Consider the following 18,688-nt stretch of genomic DNA (forward strand, 5'->3'; position numbering starts at 1 on the left):
AAGAATCCCCTCCCGAAAGGGATCCCAAACTCAAAACCCCAAGAAATATCGTTGCCAAATTCCAGAGCTATCAAGTGAAGGAGAAAATACTACAAGCAGCTAGAAAGAAACAATTCAAATATCAAGGACACACAGTCAGGATCACACAGGACCTTGCAGCTTCTACATTAAAAGATCGAAAGAATTGGAACCCAATATTCCATAAGGCAAAGGAGTTGGGACTTCAACCAAGGATCAACTACCCAGGAAAGTTCAGCATAACATTTCAGACAAAGAGAAAGTCATTCAATGAAATAAGGGATTTCCAGAGCTTCCTGACTGAAACACCAGAACTCAATAGACAATTTGATCTTCAAATGCAGGTCTCCAGAGAATCATAAAAAGGTAAACAGAGGGGAAAAAACAAAAACAAAAACTTGCTTCTCAATTAGGGCAAACTGTTTACCTCCCTATAAGGGAAGATGATACCTGTTAATCTTGAGAACTATGCAGCTATTATGATAAAAGGGATATATGTAGAGGGAACGGGCATAAAGTAAATGATGTCATGTCAAAAATATGATTTAAGTATGAGAAGGGATTGTAATAGGAGGTGTGAAAAGGGGGAAGCAGAAAATGGCAAATTATATGACAGGAAGAAGTACAAAACTATAGTAGAGGGAAGGAGGGGAGGGAGATGAGCATTGTTTGAGAGGTACTCTCATCTGATTTGTTCAAAGGAGGGAACAATAATCTTAAGTAGATAATCCTAACTAGCTATATAGGTAGTAGGAGGGGCACGGGGAAGAAAGGGGAGGGTGGCTAAAAGGGAGGAAAGAAGCAGTAAGAGTAAAGGGGAGTAAAAGGGAGGGGGGCTAAAAGAAGGAGGGGAAGGCTGCAGGAGGAGGGGGAGAAAAGTCAATACTATTGAGGAGGGGAAGGGAGACGGGAGAGCTAAAAGCACAAATGGTGGGAAAGAGGTTGGAGGGAAATACACAGACTGTAATCATAACTGTGAATGTGAATAGAATGAACTCTCCGATAAAACGGAGACGGATAGCAGAATGGATTAAAAGCCAAAATCCAACAATATGCTGCTTACAAGAAACACATTTGAAATGGGGGGATACACATAGGATAAAGGTCAAAGGATGGAGCAGAATATATTGTGCTTCAGCTCATGTAAGAAAGGCAGGAGTAGCAATCCTAATCTCAGACAAAGCAAAAGCAGAAATAGATCTAATCAAAAGGGATAAGGATGGAAACTATATCCTGCTAAAAGGCACCATAGACAATGAAGCAATATCATTACTAAACATGTATGCTCCAAGTGCTATAGCATCCAGATTCTTAGAGGAGAGGTTGGGGGAGTTGAAGGAAGAAATTGATAGCAAAACTATACTAGTGGGGGACCTCAACCTCCCCATCTCTGAACTTGATAAATCCAACCTCAAAATAAACAAGAAAGAGGTTAAGGAGGTAAATAAAACTCTGGATAAGGTAGATATGATAGATATTTGTCGAAAATTAAATGGGAATAGAAAGGAATATACCTTTTTCTCAGTGGTACATGGAACATTTACAAAAATTGACCATGTACTAGGACATAAAAATCTCATAATCCAGTGCAGAAAGGTAGAGATAACCAATGCATCCTTTTCAGATCATAATGCATTAAAAATTACATGTAATAAAAGGCCATGGAAAGAGAAACCAAAAATCAATTGGAAACTAAATAATCTAATTCTAAAGAAGGGTTGGGTTAAAGAAGAAATCATAGAAACAATCAACAATTTCATTCAAGAGAATGACAATAGTGAGACAACATACCAAAACTTATGGGATACTGCAAAAGCAGTTATTAGGGGAAGTTTTTTATCTTTGAATGCTTACATAAATAAAATAGAGAAAGAGGAGATCAATGACTTAGGCTTGCAGTTGAAAAAGCTAGAAAAAGAACAAATTGAAAATCCCCAAGTAAATACCAAATTAGAAATACTGAAAACCAAAGGAGAGATTAATAAAATTGAAATTAAGAAAACTATTGAATAAATAAATAAAACCAATAGTTGGTTTTATGAAAAAACTAATAAAATTGATAAACCTTTGGTCAATCTGATTAAAAAAAAGAAAGAAGAAAATGAAATTACTAATATTAAAAATGAAAGGGGTTCACTCACCTCCAATGAGGAGGAAATTAAAACAATAATTAGAAACTACTTTGCCCAACTTTATGCCCACAAATTCGATAATCTAAATGAGATGGATGAATATTTTAAAAAATACAAATTGCCCAGATTAACAGAAGAGGAAGTTGAATACTTAAACAACCCCATCTCAGAAAAAGAAATTGAACAAGCCATCAATGAACTCCCTAGGAAAAAATCTCCAGGGCCAGATGGATTCACAAGTGAATTCTATTAAACATTTAAAGAACAGTTAATTCCAATTCTACATACACTATTTTTGAAAATTGGGGAAGAAGGAATCCTCCCAAATTCTTTCTATGATACAAATATGGTTTTGATACCCAAACCAGGAAGAGACAAAACAGAGAAAGAAAATTATAGACCAATTTCCCTAATGAATATAGATGCAAAAATTTTAAATAAGATTTTAGTAAAATGAATACAGCATCTTATCACGAGATTAATACATCATGATCAGGTAGGATTCATACCAGGACTACAGGGCTGGTTCAATATTAGGAAAACTATTAGCATTATTGATCACATCAACAACAAAGCTAACAAAAACCACATGATTATCTCAATAGATGCAGAAAAAGCTTTTGACAAAATACAACACCCATTCCTACTAAAAACACTGGAGAACGTAGGAATAAAGGGAACTTTTCATAAAATAATAAGCAGTATATATCTAAAACCTTCAGCAAGCATTATATGCAATGGGGATAAGCTAGATGCATTCCCAATAAGATCAGGGGTGAAACAAGGTTGTCCATTATCACCATTATTATTCAATATGGCACTAGAAATGTTAGCTGTAGCAATTAGACAAGATAAAGATATTCAAGGAATAAGAATAGCCAAAGAAGAAACTAAGTTATCACTCTTTGCAGATGATATGATGATTTACCTAGAGAATCCCAGAGATTCAAGTAAAAAATTACTTGAATTAATAAACAACTTTGGCAAAGTTGCAGGTTGCAAAATAAACCCACACAAATCTTCTGCGTTCCTATATATTAGCAACAAAGTTCAACAGCAAGAGATAGAAAGAGAAATCCCATTTAAAGCTAGGGTAGACAGTATAAAATACTTAGGAGTCTACCTGCCAAAACAAACCCAGGGATTATATGAACACAGTTACAAGACACTTTTTGCACAAATAAAGTCAGATTTAAGTAAGTGGAAAAACATTAGTTGCTCATGGATAGGCCGTGCTAATATAATAAAAATGACAATTCTACCTAAATTAATATACTTATTTAGTGCCATACCAATTAAACTATCAGACAATTACTTTCTAGAGCTGGATAAAATAATATCAGAATTCATTTGGAAAAACAAAAGGTCCAGAATATCAAAGGGACTAATGAAAAGAAATGCTTGGGAAGGTCGCCTAGCTCTACCAGACCTCAAACTGCACTATAAAGCAGCCATTATGAAAACCACTTGGTATTGGCTAAGAAACAGAGAGGTAGACAAGTGGAATAGACTTGGCACTCAAGAGGCAGTAGGCAAGGAATATAGCAACCTTCTGTTTGATAAACCCAAGGACCCCAGCTTCTGGAATAAGAACTCATTGTTTGACAAAAATTGCTGGGAAAACTGGATAACAATGTGGAGGAAATTAGGCATAGACCCATACCTGACACCGTTCACAACAATAACGTCGAAATGGGTACATGATTTAGGTATAAAGATTGATGCCATGAATAAACTGGAGAAGCAAGGAATAGTGTATTTATCAGATCTATGGAGAAGGGAAGAATTCTTTACTAAAGGAGAGACAGAAAGCATTATGAAATGCAAAATGGATAACTTTGATTACATTAAACTGAGAAGTTTTTGCACAACCAAACCCAATGCAACCAAAATCCAGAGGGATGTAGTAAATTGGGAAAGAATTTTTACAGCTAAGCTCGGGGATAAAGGCCTCATTTCTAGAATATATAGAGAACTGATCCAAATGCATAATCATACAAGTCATTCCCCAATTGATAAATGGTCAAAGGATATGAACAGGCAGTTTTCAGAGGAAGAAATTAAAGCTATCTATAATCATATGGAAAAAATGCTCTAAATCACTATTGATTAGAGAGATGCAAATCAAAACAACTCTGAGGTACCACATCACACCTATAAGATTGGCAAACATGACAGAACAAGAAAATGATAAATGCTGGAGAGGATGTGGGAGAGTTGGAACACTAATTCATTGTTGGTGGAGCTGCGAGCGCATCCAACCATTCTGGAGAGCAATTTGGAACTATGCCCAAAGGGCTACAAAAATGTGCATACCCTTTGACCCAGCAATATCGCTACTAGGACTATATCCCCAAGAGATCATAAAAATGGGAAAGGGTCCCACATGTACAAAAATATTTATAGCAGCGCTCTATGTAGTTGGCAAAAACTGGAAGTCAAGGGGCTGTCCATCAATTGGGGAATGGCTGAATAAATTATGGTATATGAATGTAATGGAGTACTATTGTGCCATAAGAAATGATGAACAAGAAGACTTCAGAGAGGCCTGGAAGGACTTATATGATCTGATGCTGAGTGAAAGGAGCAGAACCAGGAGAACTTTGTGCACAGCAACGACCACAGTGTGTGAGAGATTTTTCTGGTAGACTTGGATTTTTGTAATAACGCAAAAACTTCTTATAAAAAAAAAAAAATCCCAAAGGTGGTTCTCAAGGCAAAATGCCTTCCACACTCAGACAAAGAAATATGGAAGTCACTCACAAAATGTAGCAGATCATGTTTGTGTATGTGTATGTGTTTGTGTATCATGTTCTGATTTGTTATACGATTTCTTTCATTTATTTTAGTCTGACTACATAGCATGACTATAGTGAAAATATACTCAATAGGAAAGTATATGTAGAATCTATACAGAATTTTATGCAGTCATGGGGAGGGAGGGGGGTATTGGGGTGTAGGTGGGGGGGTATAAAATCTCAATTGTATGGCAGTGATTGTTAAACATTAAAAAATAAAAAATAAAAAATAAATAAAATAAAGGAACATAGATGACCTAGGAGATAGAAAGTCTAGATAACTTTCCTATTTCCCTTATTTCGAGAGGAAACATGGACTTCTAGAAATGGTATTAGACTTGTAATTGGGAGATGACTTCATACTCTAATTTCAGCATTTTCTATGTATGTAACCATTATTAAAATCAATCACCTCTCTGAACTTCAGTTTCTTCACCCAGAAAATGAAAATATTTGCTTTACATAATTCATTGTTTTGTAGAAAGTGATTTGTAAACATTAAAATGATAAAACAATGTGACATTTTCATTCTTTGCTCTCTCCCTCTTCTCTCCCCTCCCTCCCTCCCTCTCTGTGTCTGGAGAGGAGGGCGTCCATCCCTATCATTGCCTTCTGAATTTTCTAGGTCAGAGACTGTATTGTGTTCAAGTTTTCATCTCTCACAGAACTTATCATGGTATTCATTACACAGTTGTTGATTAAGAGTAGTTTTCTGGAAGAATCAACAAATTATGAGTGTTTGTGTCTGTCAGATTGAAATGAGGCAGCATGATTTTATAGCGAGATACATCTGTACAGTTCTATGACTTTCCCTAACATTGTAGGCCTGAACATTTTAAATAGATTGTCCATATGCTTCTGTGATGACCATCATTGTCACTGAGAGTCAGCATTTTAGAAGTGATAGCCACAGATTCCAGGGATGGGGAGAGCAGTATATTCAAGAGTTAATACAAGAACTATCTGTTACAAATACTGTGCACAAAGTAGGATGATTACTTCTTAATATCTCAATTTCTTCACATGTAAAGTGGCACATATTTCACAAAGTTATTGTGAGGAGCAAATGAAATAATGTATGCAAAATGATTTGTGAATTCTAAATGCCCATATAAGTGTGAGCTATTTTTAGTAGTGTGTTAATTAGTTGGGAACAATAGTATCTATTCACTAGGTAATAGGCAGAAAAGTAGTAATGTTATATGTTAGTATACCTACATAGGGACTGTCACTGATACTCCAGAAGGCAATGATAGGAATGGAATCCCTCCTCTCCAGAGAGAGAAAGAGAGACAGAGACAGAGACAGACGAGACAGAGAGACAGAGAGAGACAGAGACAGAGACAGAGACAGAGACAGACAGAGACAGAGACAGAGACAGAGACAGAGACAGAGACTGAAAAACAAACAAAAAACTACCAAATGAATAAAACGACTGGGAGGCCATCCCGTAAAAGCGTAATTACTACCTCTGTAGAGAGAACACAAAATTCTCCTTAAAGAAATAAAGAACAACTTCGATAACAGGAAAGTTATTCATTCCTCATTATTAAAATATGTCAATATAATATGATTAACTGACAATATGACTCCCATCTGTGAAGTCTCGAATATTTGCATAAACTTCTCTTATTATTGGAGAGAAGGACGACTTGATACTGACTATGTCAGCGATAGAGTTAGCATAAGAGATTTAGGAAGGAGAGATTTTCTTGACCCTATTTGACAAAAATTGTTGGAAAAGCAAAAAGAGTCTCACAGAAATTAAGTTTAAATGAACAATTTATGCCATCTCCCACAATAACTTCAACATGGATACATGACTTGAATATCAAAAATTAAACCATTAAAATAGAAAGGAAGTATATTTCATACTTCTGTCAGCTATGGTTTACCTTCATTACAAAATATAAAATGGATAATTTCAAAAGATTCCTCATCAACAAAATTATTAAACCTAGGATAAAAGAGGAAACATTTCACTAGGGAAAAAGTCTATATGAAATACATCTGATAATGATCTAACGTCCAAGATCTATAGACAACTGAAAGAAATATATGTCCCAAAAACCATTTTTCATTTTACAAAAATGAACAAGGGAACCAACAATCCTAAAAACAAGATGTGTAAATTGTTGACAATCAAATGATATTATGTTGCACATCATTAATAACAAGAAAAATGCAAAGCAAAACAATCCTGACTTGATATTTTGTTGCCAGCAATTTGGAAAAAAAAATTAAAAGATTAAAATAATCATTGTTGGAGGTCTACTTTCAAATAACAACAACAACATGTGAATTGACCCAAATATTTTGCAAATCAATCTATAATCATACTGAGTGACTAAAATATCCCTATCCTGTGACTCACTTTTAGCAATGCAAAGAAAAACAAAATTAAAAACTTAATATGTCCTAAAATATTTTTAGAAGTTCTTTTTGTAGTAGTCAAGTATTGGAAAAGAAAAGTAAATGACCATCACTTGGAGAATGGCTAAACAAAATATAGTATGTGAATAAATGGGATATTACTGTGCCTTGAGAAACAATGAATTCTCTGCATCAAAGAAGCATTGAAAAATATTGATGAACTGATGCAAAGTAAGAAAAGCCAACAAAGCCAACAATTGCAACAAAATTATTTTTTACAACAACAAAGCAAAACAGAATACTGGGAAATTATTATGACTAATCTTCTTTTCAAAGAAGAGATATAAGAAGAAATCTTCACCTGCCAGAAAGGAAACACCATGAGTGTGGAATACTGTGTATGACTTTCTGAAACAATATTCGGGTAGGAATTCAATGGGAAATGACAATGTACAAATATATGAATTAAATTATATTTTTATAAAAAACACCACAAACATTTCTAACATTTTAATTTTGAATCATGACTAAAGCAAATCTACAATCTTCCACACCCTAATTGAAGACTAGAAGAAGCACAAATAGGTCTTTGCTTCCAGGGTTTGGAAATTTAGAGACTGATAGTAACACTTGAACTATTTCTGTAAGTATAGGCAAAAATTAAGCTTAGCACCTAATTAGCAAGAATAAATTAGTTGAAATACAAAGTTCCCAGATGGTGAACTTCCCCAAAGCCTCACCGCATAGCTTCTTCCTTACCAAACACCTACTCTCCCCTCCTGATTCTGCTCCCAAAGCAGCCTCCCAGTAATAGCTTTAATGTATTCCAGGATCAATTCCCAAGGAGGACCTTTGCTGAAGGTCCCTGAAGCCCCACCACCACCACCACACACACACAGAGTTAATTAAAAAGAAGTGTACTATTATTTAACACCAATATACAACCAAACTGGCTAGCATGACTCTGTTAGGAAAACAAAAGAAAACACCTCTTTACTTATGTTACTAAAAGGCATTCTTGGTAATGTACACCCATTGGTACAACTGACAAACAGATTTAAAGTTTTCCAAACTTTCTTCTCTACCCCCCCTTCCAAAGTGTATCATTAATGTGACCATGTAATTATTTTTTTACCCTTTTTATAGAGGAGGAAACAAATTCCAAGAGATTCTTTGGTTTGTCCAAAGATCACACAAAGGCATTTATCATTAACTTTGTACTCTTAGACTATTACAATATCCTGCTAGGTCACTTGTCTCAAGTCTCTCTTCACTTCAATCCATCCTCCATTCATCTGCTAATGAGTTTTCTAAAGCATCGGATTGATGATATCTATCACCCTTCTACTCATTAAATTTCAATGACTCTCCAATATCTCCAGGATCTAATATAAAACCCTTTATTTGGAATTTAAAGCCTTTATAATTTTCATACACACACACACACAGTCTTCTTACATATTTTTCTTTACCATATACCACTTCTATCAAATGACAATGGTCTCCTTGCTGTTCCAACTCAGGGCATTTTCTCTGGCTGTCCCTCATACCTGGAATGTTCTCTCTCCTCCACTCCAACTCCCTAGCTTAATCACAACTAAAATCCCACATTATGCAAGAAAACTCCCTTAACCCCGTTGTAATTCTCATTCCCTTTCCTCTATTAATCATGTCCCAATTATCTTGTATAAAGGTATATTCATATATATATTAGCATGTTGTCTCCATTAGATTATCAGCTCCTTATAGGCAGCAACTCTTTTTGACTTCTTTTCTGTATCTCTGCTGCTTAGCACAGTACAATGTCTAGCACATAGTAGGTTTATATATGCAGATGTAAACAAAGAAAAGAAAACAGAAAAGTTCTCAAATAGAGTGGCAGGTTTAAAAGAATAACATGGTGACTGGCTTTGCTTTGGGTCAGTTTCAGGAAAGAAACACACTAAACATTCTGTGACTGTGCCTACTGATATCAGCTGTGCTGTAATGAATACCACAGTTTTTATGCCAATGTTTGCTTTTAACCCATGTTAAATGTTAATTTTCAGTCATTTTAGTTCTGTCTGACACTTTGTGACCCCATGTATTTTTTTTTGGTTTTACTTATTATAAAGATACTGAAGCAGTTTGCTATTTCCTTCTCCAGTTCATTTTACAGATGAGGAAACTGAGGCAAATGGGGCTAAGTGACATGCCCATGGTCACACAGCCAGGAAGTGTCTGAGAACAGATTTGAACTCAGGCATGAGTCTTTCTAACTCCAGGTTCAGTGCTCTATTCACTGCCCCACTTAGCTGCCCTTTTAACCCATAGTGACTATTGAAATATGCAAAATGGCAGACAAGAAACCAAATGCATTTAAAAGTTAGATTCTCTCTTAGTTTTAACCTTCTACAAAGATACTTTTGTGGCTGTAATTCCTAATAGGTGACTGAGCAAGCCTGCATGTTTAATTCACACCCATGGCACTGGCATTTCACTATAAGTAAGAAAGAATTGTAGCTCCCAGGTGATTCTGTTGCAAGTGACCTATGAAGGTCTTTTTCACCATTGAAAGAAACAAACTCATTCTCCCCAGCTCACATGTTGAATCCATGATACAGAGCAGTGATTTCAAATTGAGGCCTCTAAGAACCAAGTGGTTAGAATATGCCTGTTGTAAGAATAAGAGTAGCTATTCTTAAAAAGGTGTCATTCCAAAACAAATCAATCAATCAACAAGAATTTATTGAGTATTTCCTATATGCTAGGCATAGCACAAGTGTTGAGAATACAAGGTAAGGCAAAAACAGCAATTTCCATCAAGGAATTTACATTTATCCTCAGTCAATATATCAACAAAAATTTCTTAAGTTTCTACTGTGTGACAGGTACTGTGCTAAGCAATACACATATACACCAAAAAATATAGATAGTTCTTGCTCTCAGGGAACATACAACGAATTGAGAAAATACAACACAGAAAAGAAAGCCGAGAGGGGCAAAGAAGAGAAGTTACTCAGTGGGTAGTGGAGGTGAGGTCTGTAGGAAACTAGGACATAGTTATCCTAACCCTACCTCTTAAATGGAGTTCATTGCTCAGTCCTCTAAACAGGTAGATGTCTGAGTAAACAATATTGATGGGGTATTGGTACTAAAACTTATTCCATCTTTCAGGCAGATGGAGTTTTCCATTTATGAGGTTCCTAGGAGTATGGTGTAAAAGTCAGACACTGAAAAAGAGTGTAAAGAAATGAGACTGTGAAATGACAGGGACTATATCTAGAATTTCATTGCTACAGAGAATTTCTGGGTTTGGAACTCCTGCTGCCAAGGCAAGATAGCCCTTTTTGCCACAATTTATAATTCTGTAGAATTACTTAAGGAACTGAGAAATTAGGTCATTTGCCCACAGTCAAACAGGCAGATTTTGCCATAGGTAAGACTTGAATCCAGATCTCCCTAGACTTGAGACCCATTTGTCTGTTATACAATGCTGCCTTTCTGGAAGAGGCAGAATGTGAATAAATAGGCATGCCTATGACTCATAAAGAGAGGAACAGGTGGAAGGTAATCTTAGAGCAGTTTCTAGAAATCAGGTGGGACTAGAAAAGAACTGAAATATGTGGCTATTGAGATGAGTGTTGAAGTGAACCAAGAAAAACAGATATGTCAGCTTTTCCAATCATCCTTTGGGAAAGGAGCAAGTGGAAAAATAAGTTTATTCAAATGAAAAACAGTAGTTGGTGCACGTATGGGGTAAGGGTGGGGAAGCAGGGTCAGAAGACAATGTTGTATAATGAATTGTCTTGTTGTTCAATCCTTTTGAGTTGAGTCTGACTTTCTGTGAGCCGTTTGAGGTTTATTTGACAGGGAGTGGCTCACCATTTGCTTCTCCAGCTTATTTTGGTAGAGGAGGAAACCAAAAGCAAACAGGCAAAAATTATTGGCCCAGGTGACACAGCAAATAAGTATCTGAGACTAGTTTTGAACTCTGGAAGAAGAGTCTTTTTGACTTTAGGCCTGGAGGTTTATCCAGTATGACACCTACCTGCCCTTTGTACAGTGGACAGAAAATTCAAATCTTGCCACTTAAATACCAAGCTCTGGGCCATGGGTAAATCACAGAAACTTGCTATGTTCCAGGTGATTCTCTTTGCTACAGATATCTTCCTCATCTTCATCAGTAGAGGTTGCACATTAAAAGTTATCTGCACTAATTAATTAAATTATATATCCAATCCTCTCCCCTTAGACCTAGCTCACGCTTTTCCCCAGCCCAGCCTGTCCTCAAAGGTACTATGCTAAACACAGTTGATACAAAGAAATAACCAAAACAATCACCACAATTTAAGAAGTTGAACTGGGGGATGAGGAGAAAGGGAGGGATAATTTAATTCAACCAAATGATTGTTTTAAAATTAAGCCATTAGAAAACAGGCATTTGCTAATTGACTGTTTTTATTATGTTTTTTTTCTACTTTGTGTGTTGACACGTTATGATGTTATAACTAGACTGAGCTTCCATCAGATAGCACAAGCAATTCTTAGCATCCTAGGATATGATACAGGAGAGAAATGTGCCTCTGGTTGCTCTGCAACTTCTATTTTATTTTATTAAGTTTCTTTTTATATTTACTTTTTTATGACACCTGATGTTTATGCTCATAAGTTAGTCAGTGAATGAGAAAAACAGAAACAGAATCCATTGAATTAACTAATGAACAAGTTGCTACTCAGCTTTTATGAATTGGCATTAAACTAGTTATGAACTAATACTGATCAAGACTCCATGAAGAAAAAAATTAAGGGAAAAATTATTTATATTAAACAAATGTTTGTATAAGTAGTCTGCATGTTTAAATGAGATTTAATAAATTAAAAAGAAGAATACAAGCTAGTAAGTAGTAACATAACACTTTAAACCTTATAATATATTTTGCAATTATTTTCTCTTTTGATCCACACAACAGTATTCTGAGGTAGGTGGTATTATTATCATTCCCATTTTACAGATGGGGAAACAAAGACTGAGAGGTTAAGTGATGTGTAATATCACACAAATAGTAAGTGGTTAATGCAGAATTTGAATTCAGGTCTTTTTGCCTCCAAGTTTAACATTCAAACTATCATGGAACATAGTTGGTCTCTATTATTAGTCCTTCAGTAGGTGAAAAGGAAGTAAGCAGAGTGCTAGCATCAACTTTGTAATGACTATACTAAATGTTAGAACTTCCCTTCTTCACAAGGGAGTAGGACAATGGAGTTATACAACTACCAACCAATTAAAAGGATTTCTGAGGCTCAGAGCAGCTTGACAGATCAGTGATCCTTTGCAAGTGTAATTCAGCAGAATTTGGAGATGTCTGTAGCTACCAGAAACCACAGAACCAGCCTTGATCAGCTTAAAGGCAGCCTTGAGAAGAAGCTTCAAATTGGAGACCTTGCTCAGAACTTAGTAAATATCTTGCTTCCTGATTTATTGTGCCTGCAGATGTCTTCTCCCTTAAAGCTGTTCCCCCACCTGAAAGTTTCTAGAAATGTTATCTCATCCTTTTTCCACTCCCCTTTGAGCAGCTGAGAACTTTCCCTCTCTTATCTCTCACAGGATTTTCTGTCCCCTACAAGCTTTTCCCAGACAATAAAAGCTTTGCAATTTGTGATGAGACTCTTTTTCATTTCAGCTTCCTTCATGGGCCTGTTGTTCTCCTGGCAACAGTAGAAAGAGTTAGAAAGTAACCCAGAAGCAAATTAGTTTGGCCTGAATTTTACCAGGATGTTGTCTAAAAGAATCTTGATATGAAGTATAATACAAGCCCGATTTCCACAAGAAAAGCTAAAACTTGTTGAGGCAACCCATTCCAATTTGGGACAGCTCCTGGTGGGAATTTTAATCCTTTATATTTACCTCAAATTTGTCTCTCTGAAACTTTATTATTCAAGTAATAATCACTTATAAATTGTTATATGTTAGGGTCTCTGCTAACTGATGAGGAGACCAAGACAAAAATAACATATTTTCTTTTCTCAAAATCACATTCTATAGATGAAAACAACTCATATCCATAGAAGAATACAGCATAGCTGGGTTTTTAAGAATACCGTGACTTTTTGTGAGGCAGGAGTAAGGGGAAAGTGGTCTCCAGGAGAGCAATTGAATAACCAGACACAGGAGACAGATTACACATATGGGAAGAAGAAGGTCAACTGGGCAGGACTAGGGTGCAAAAAGGAGACCAATGTACACACCATCAAGAATATAACCTAAGAATGCAAAGATTACAATAAATAAATCTTTATGTACTCTAAAATATTTTTAGCAGCATGTTTTTGTAGTAACGAAGAACTGGAAACATCAATACTGATGACCAATAGTTGGAGCAGGGTTAATAAAATGAAGCATGTGGATAAGTACAATAATATTGTGTCTTAAGGAATCATTAATTTGATGAGTCAAAGAAGCATGGATAGATTTAGATGAGATAAAGCAATATGAAGTAATTGGAACAAGAAAGTCAATGACTATAGTATAAATAGAAACAACAACAAAGCAATTAAAACAGAATATACGAAATTATTGTGACTCAACTCTTCAAAGAAGAGGAATGACAAGAAATCTCTTGTCCCCTGCTTCTCTCTTTTCCCTTGTTTTCTCCCTGTTTTTCCTCATCTTTTTCCTCTCTCTCCTTATATCTCTCTGTCTCTTTCCATCCTTCCCTCCTGTGTATGTTTCTGTTTGTGTCTCTGCTTTGCTATTTCGGTCACTGACTCTGACTGTGTTAGTACGTTCTCTTTTCTTTTTCTCTCTCACTTTCTCCCTCCTTCATCCTCATTTTGCTCCTTCCATGCTGACCATTTCTCTTTCATATGTTCCTTTGCCTGTATATCTTATTTCCCAGTTGCATTTAAATATAATTTTAGCATTTGTTTTTAAAACTTTGAGTTTCACATTTCTACCTTCTTCCCTCCCCACTCACCCTCATTGAGAAGGCAAATAATTCCATATAAGTTATAATGTGTAATCATGCAAAACAATTCCATTACAGTCATATTGTGAAAGATGAACTATATTTCCCTCCATCCTATCCTGCCCCCTATTTATTCTATTCTTTAATTTGACCCTGTCCTTCTTCAAAAGTGTTTGCTTCAGATTATGCTCTCCTATCTTTTGCCCTATCTTTTATCCCCTTCACTTCTACTTCTCTGTAGAGTAAGATATATTTTCATACCCAGTTGAGTGTGTACATTATTCCCTCCCTAAGTCAAATCTCATGAGAGTAAGATTCACTCAGTTGCTTATGATTCCTCCTTCTTGTTTACTTTGTCATGCTTCTCTTCATTCTTGTATTTGAATGTCAAATGTTCTATTCACTGCAGGTCTTTTCATCAAGAATGCTTGAAATTTCTCTATTTCATTGAATATCCTTTTCCCCTCCGAAGTATTATACTCAGTTTTGCTGGGAAGGGCATTTTTGGTGTAATCCTAGCTCCTCTCAACTCCAGAGTTTCATATTCCAAGGCCTCCACTCACTTAAGTTTAGAATCTTGTGTTATCCTGATTGTGTTTCCACAATATTTGAATTATTTCTTGTATATGACTTGTAATAAAATATTAAATATTAATATAAAATGTAAAATATTACTTGTAATATTTTCTCCTTGACCTAAGAATTTTGGAATTTGGCTACAATAGTCCTTGAAGTTTTCCCTTTGATATCTCTTTCAGGAAGTGATAGATGGATTCTTTCAGTTTCTATTTTACCCTCTGGTTCTAGAATATCAAGGCAGTTTTCCTTGATAATTTCTTGAAAGATAATATTGAGGCTCTTTTTTTTCATCATGACTTTCAAGTAGTACAATAATTTTTAAATTATCTCTTCTGGATCTATTTTCTAGGTGTTATTATTCCAATGAGATATTTCGCATTTTCTATTTTTTTCATTCTTTTGGTTTTGTTTTATAACTTCTTGATTTCTCCTGAAGTCATTATCTGCCATTTGCCCCATTTTAATCTTTAAGGAATTATTTTCTTCAGTGAGATTTTAGGCCTCCTTTTCTATATAGCAAATTCTGCTTTTTAAGGCATTCTTCTCCTCCTTTTTGTCATTTGGTTTAGTCTATTTTTTAAGGTGTTATTTTCTTCAATATTGTTATATCTCCTTTAGCAAACTGTTGACTCATTTTTCATTATTTTCTTTCATCATATCATTTCTCTTTCAAATTATTTCTCTTACTTGATTTTCAAAATCCTTTTTGGAGCTCTTGTAGGAGCTTTGATTTTGTTGTCTTCTTCTGGTTGTATGTTATGACCTTCCTTTTCACCAAAGTAAGGTTCTATAGTCTGATTATTTTCCTGTTTGCTCATTTTCCCAGGTAATGACTTAACATTTTTTAACATTTTGTTAAGGTTGTACCCTGCTTACAGTGTGGAGGGTGTACTCTCTCATGCTTCAGGGATTTTGTGCAGCTGTTTTCAAAGATATTTCTAGGGACCTATAAATTTTCAGTTCTTCCAAGGTGGTATGTAGGAGTGGTGTTTATTCTTTCCTTATCTGTACTCTGATCTGTGAGTGACCACAGGCACACTTTTCTGCTTTGGAACTGTGAGAACAATTCACTCTCCACTATTGCCACAAACTCTACTATGCCAGAATTCCTCGTTGCCACAGGACTGTCACCCAGTACTGTGATCCAGATTCAGGCATGAGGAAAGCAAGATAATCCTGCCTTGGTGGCAGCCAAGAGATCCCTGCAATCTCCCTTTGATCAGCCACTCAATCCCCCCACGGTCTGTAGGCTAAAAGCTCCAGAAGTAGCCACTGACATTGTCCAATACTACTGCCATTACACTGGGCCTGGGGTCAGACTGTGCTTCTCTCTCATCCAGTCAGACAGACCTTTCCTACTGACTTTCTAAGTTGTCTTTGATGTTTGTGGATTGAGAAGTCTGGGAACTGCCACAGTTGCATGTCATTCGGTCTCATGAGACCTGTGCCAGATTTGCAAGGGCCTGGTCTGTGCTGGCGCCACCCAGGTTGAACTGTGTTTTTCTCTCAGACTAGTACAACAGACCTTTCCTGTCAAAATTTCAGGTTGTCTTAGGGTGTAAATTTGTTTTATTCTGTCATTTGGTGGGTTCTGCTACTCCATAATTTGTTTAGAGTCATTCTTTTACAGATATTCAGAGGGGTTTGGTGGATAGCTCAAATAAAGCCTTGCTTTTACTTCACCATCTTGGCTCTGCCCCAACTGGTTCTTCTTCCAGCAACATTATCTACCATCTATGCTACTCACATTTTCCCCATCCCCCACCCCCACCATACCTAGCTGTATTTAGAACTATATTCTGTTTTCCAACTTTATCCTTTCCATTGATAATTCCATCAGCTCCTGTGGATTCATTACTATCTCTTTGCAGATGATTCCGTGATCTTTAGATTCAAGATTGGCCTCTTTCTTAAATTCCATTCCTGAACCTACATTTACCTTCTGGTCATCTCAAACTGGATGGCCTTTAGGACTTAAAACTCAGAAAGTCCAAAGTAAAACTGATTATCTTTTCCTCCAAATGTTTCAATCTTCCAACTTTTAATAATGCCAAGAACAGTCTTCACAAGAACTGAGCCTAGAAAATACGGTCATCTTCAATTTCTTACTTTCACCCACCCTCAAGGTATTCAGTTGGTTAATACATCTTGCTGTTTCTCCTTCATGACATTTCTCATGTATTTCCCTTTTTTTCATTCATAGAGTAACTACTATAAGTCAAAGCTTCTTAATTTCTCAGCTGGACTACTGAAATAACCTATCTATTTCCTTATTTCTTCAAGTCCATCATAACTCCAGTTTGTTTTCCACTCAATATAATTTTTCTAAAGCATAGGTCAGACCATGGCATTGTTCTCCTTCATAAGTTCTAGTACCTCTCTGTTCCCTCCAGAATCAGATAAAAGTCCTGTCTGGCATTTGAAATTCTTCATAATGTTGTCAGTTTACCAGTATTATTATACTTTAATGGCTTCTATCCATTCTAAGATCAACCTACACTCATCTACTTTCTGTTCATTGCACAAAATAAGGCATTTCTCATCTAGTTACCTTTTGACTATTGTTCAATCAGAAATATTATCCCTCTTAAATTATGAACTTCAAAATGAGTGCAGAGAAAGAAAAAGAAAAGGTATCTGTATACATATATTGTGTTTCAAAAGTCTTAGTTCAGCTGCACAAAGAAAATTAGAACTTCTTGAGCATCTATCCATGCACACATACATACACACAAATATTTGTACTTACACACACATGCATGCACACACACACACACACACACACACTCACACACACACACAAGCCCACACACCTCCCTTTCTTTCACTCACTTGGAAAAGAGATGAGCTGAAATCTAAAGTTCTCATTTTCATACATGCATTTATGCATTCACACAAGCAAAAATGAATAGTCTAGAATCTGATGACAGAAAATTGTTATGGTGGCAGAGACGATCAAGGCACACACTCAGAAGAGGACAACAATGTCAAAACAATTGGCAAGGCCTGAAACAAAAATGGGAACTTCTCTCAAACCCTCCAGGAATAGCTCAAAAAGAGGCTTACATATCAAATAAGAGAGGTAGAAGAAAAATTTGGAAAAGAAATGAGCAATGCAAGAGAATTATGAAAATAAAGGATCAATAGTCTTGAAAAAGAAAACAACTGAAAAACTGGCCAAATGAAAAAACTGACGTAAAAATCTACTGAAGAAAATGACTTCATAAAAAATACATTAGACCAAGTGTAAACAGAGGTACAAAAGCCAATTGAAGAAAACAACTCCTTAAAAGTTAGAAATGGACAAGTGGAAACTAATGACTCTCTGAGATACCAGGAATCAACCAATTCAAAAGAAAGAAAAAAATGAAGATAATGTGAAATATCTCATTGGAAAACAACTGACTAGGAAAATAGATCCACAATAGATAACTACATTAACATCAGATAATCTGAAAGCCATAGTCAAAGGAAGACTTGGATAGCCTCTTTCAAGAAATTACCAAGGAAAATTGCCCTGATATTCTGGAATCAGAGACAAAATATACATTAAAAAATCCTCCAGTCACCTCAGTGATCACAAAATAAAAACTCTAAAGAACATTATAGCCAAACTTCAGAACTATCAGGTCAAGGGAAAAAATACTGCAAGAAGTCAGAAAAAATCAAATACTAAGAAGTCACAATCAAGATTACACAGGATTTTGCAGCTACAAAATTAAACTACCAGAGGTCACAGATCATGATATTTCAGAACACAAATTAGCTAGGACTACAAATAAAAATGACTCACCTAGTGGAATTAAGCAAAATAATTCAAGATTAAAAATGATAAATGAAG

Source organism: Notamacropus eugenii, chromosome 7 (genome assembly GCF_028372415.1).
Source record: "Notamacropus eugenii isolate mMacEug1 chromosome 7, mMacEug1.pri_v2, whole genome shotgun sequence".
In the NCBI taxonomy this organism is placed as follows: Eukaryota; Metazoa; Chordata; class Mammalia; order Diprotodontia; family Macropodidae; genus Notamacropus; species Notamacropus eugenii.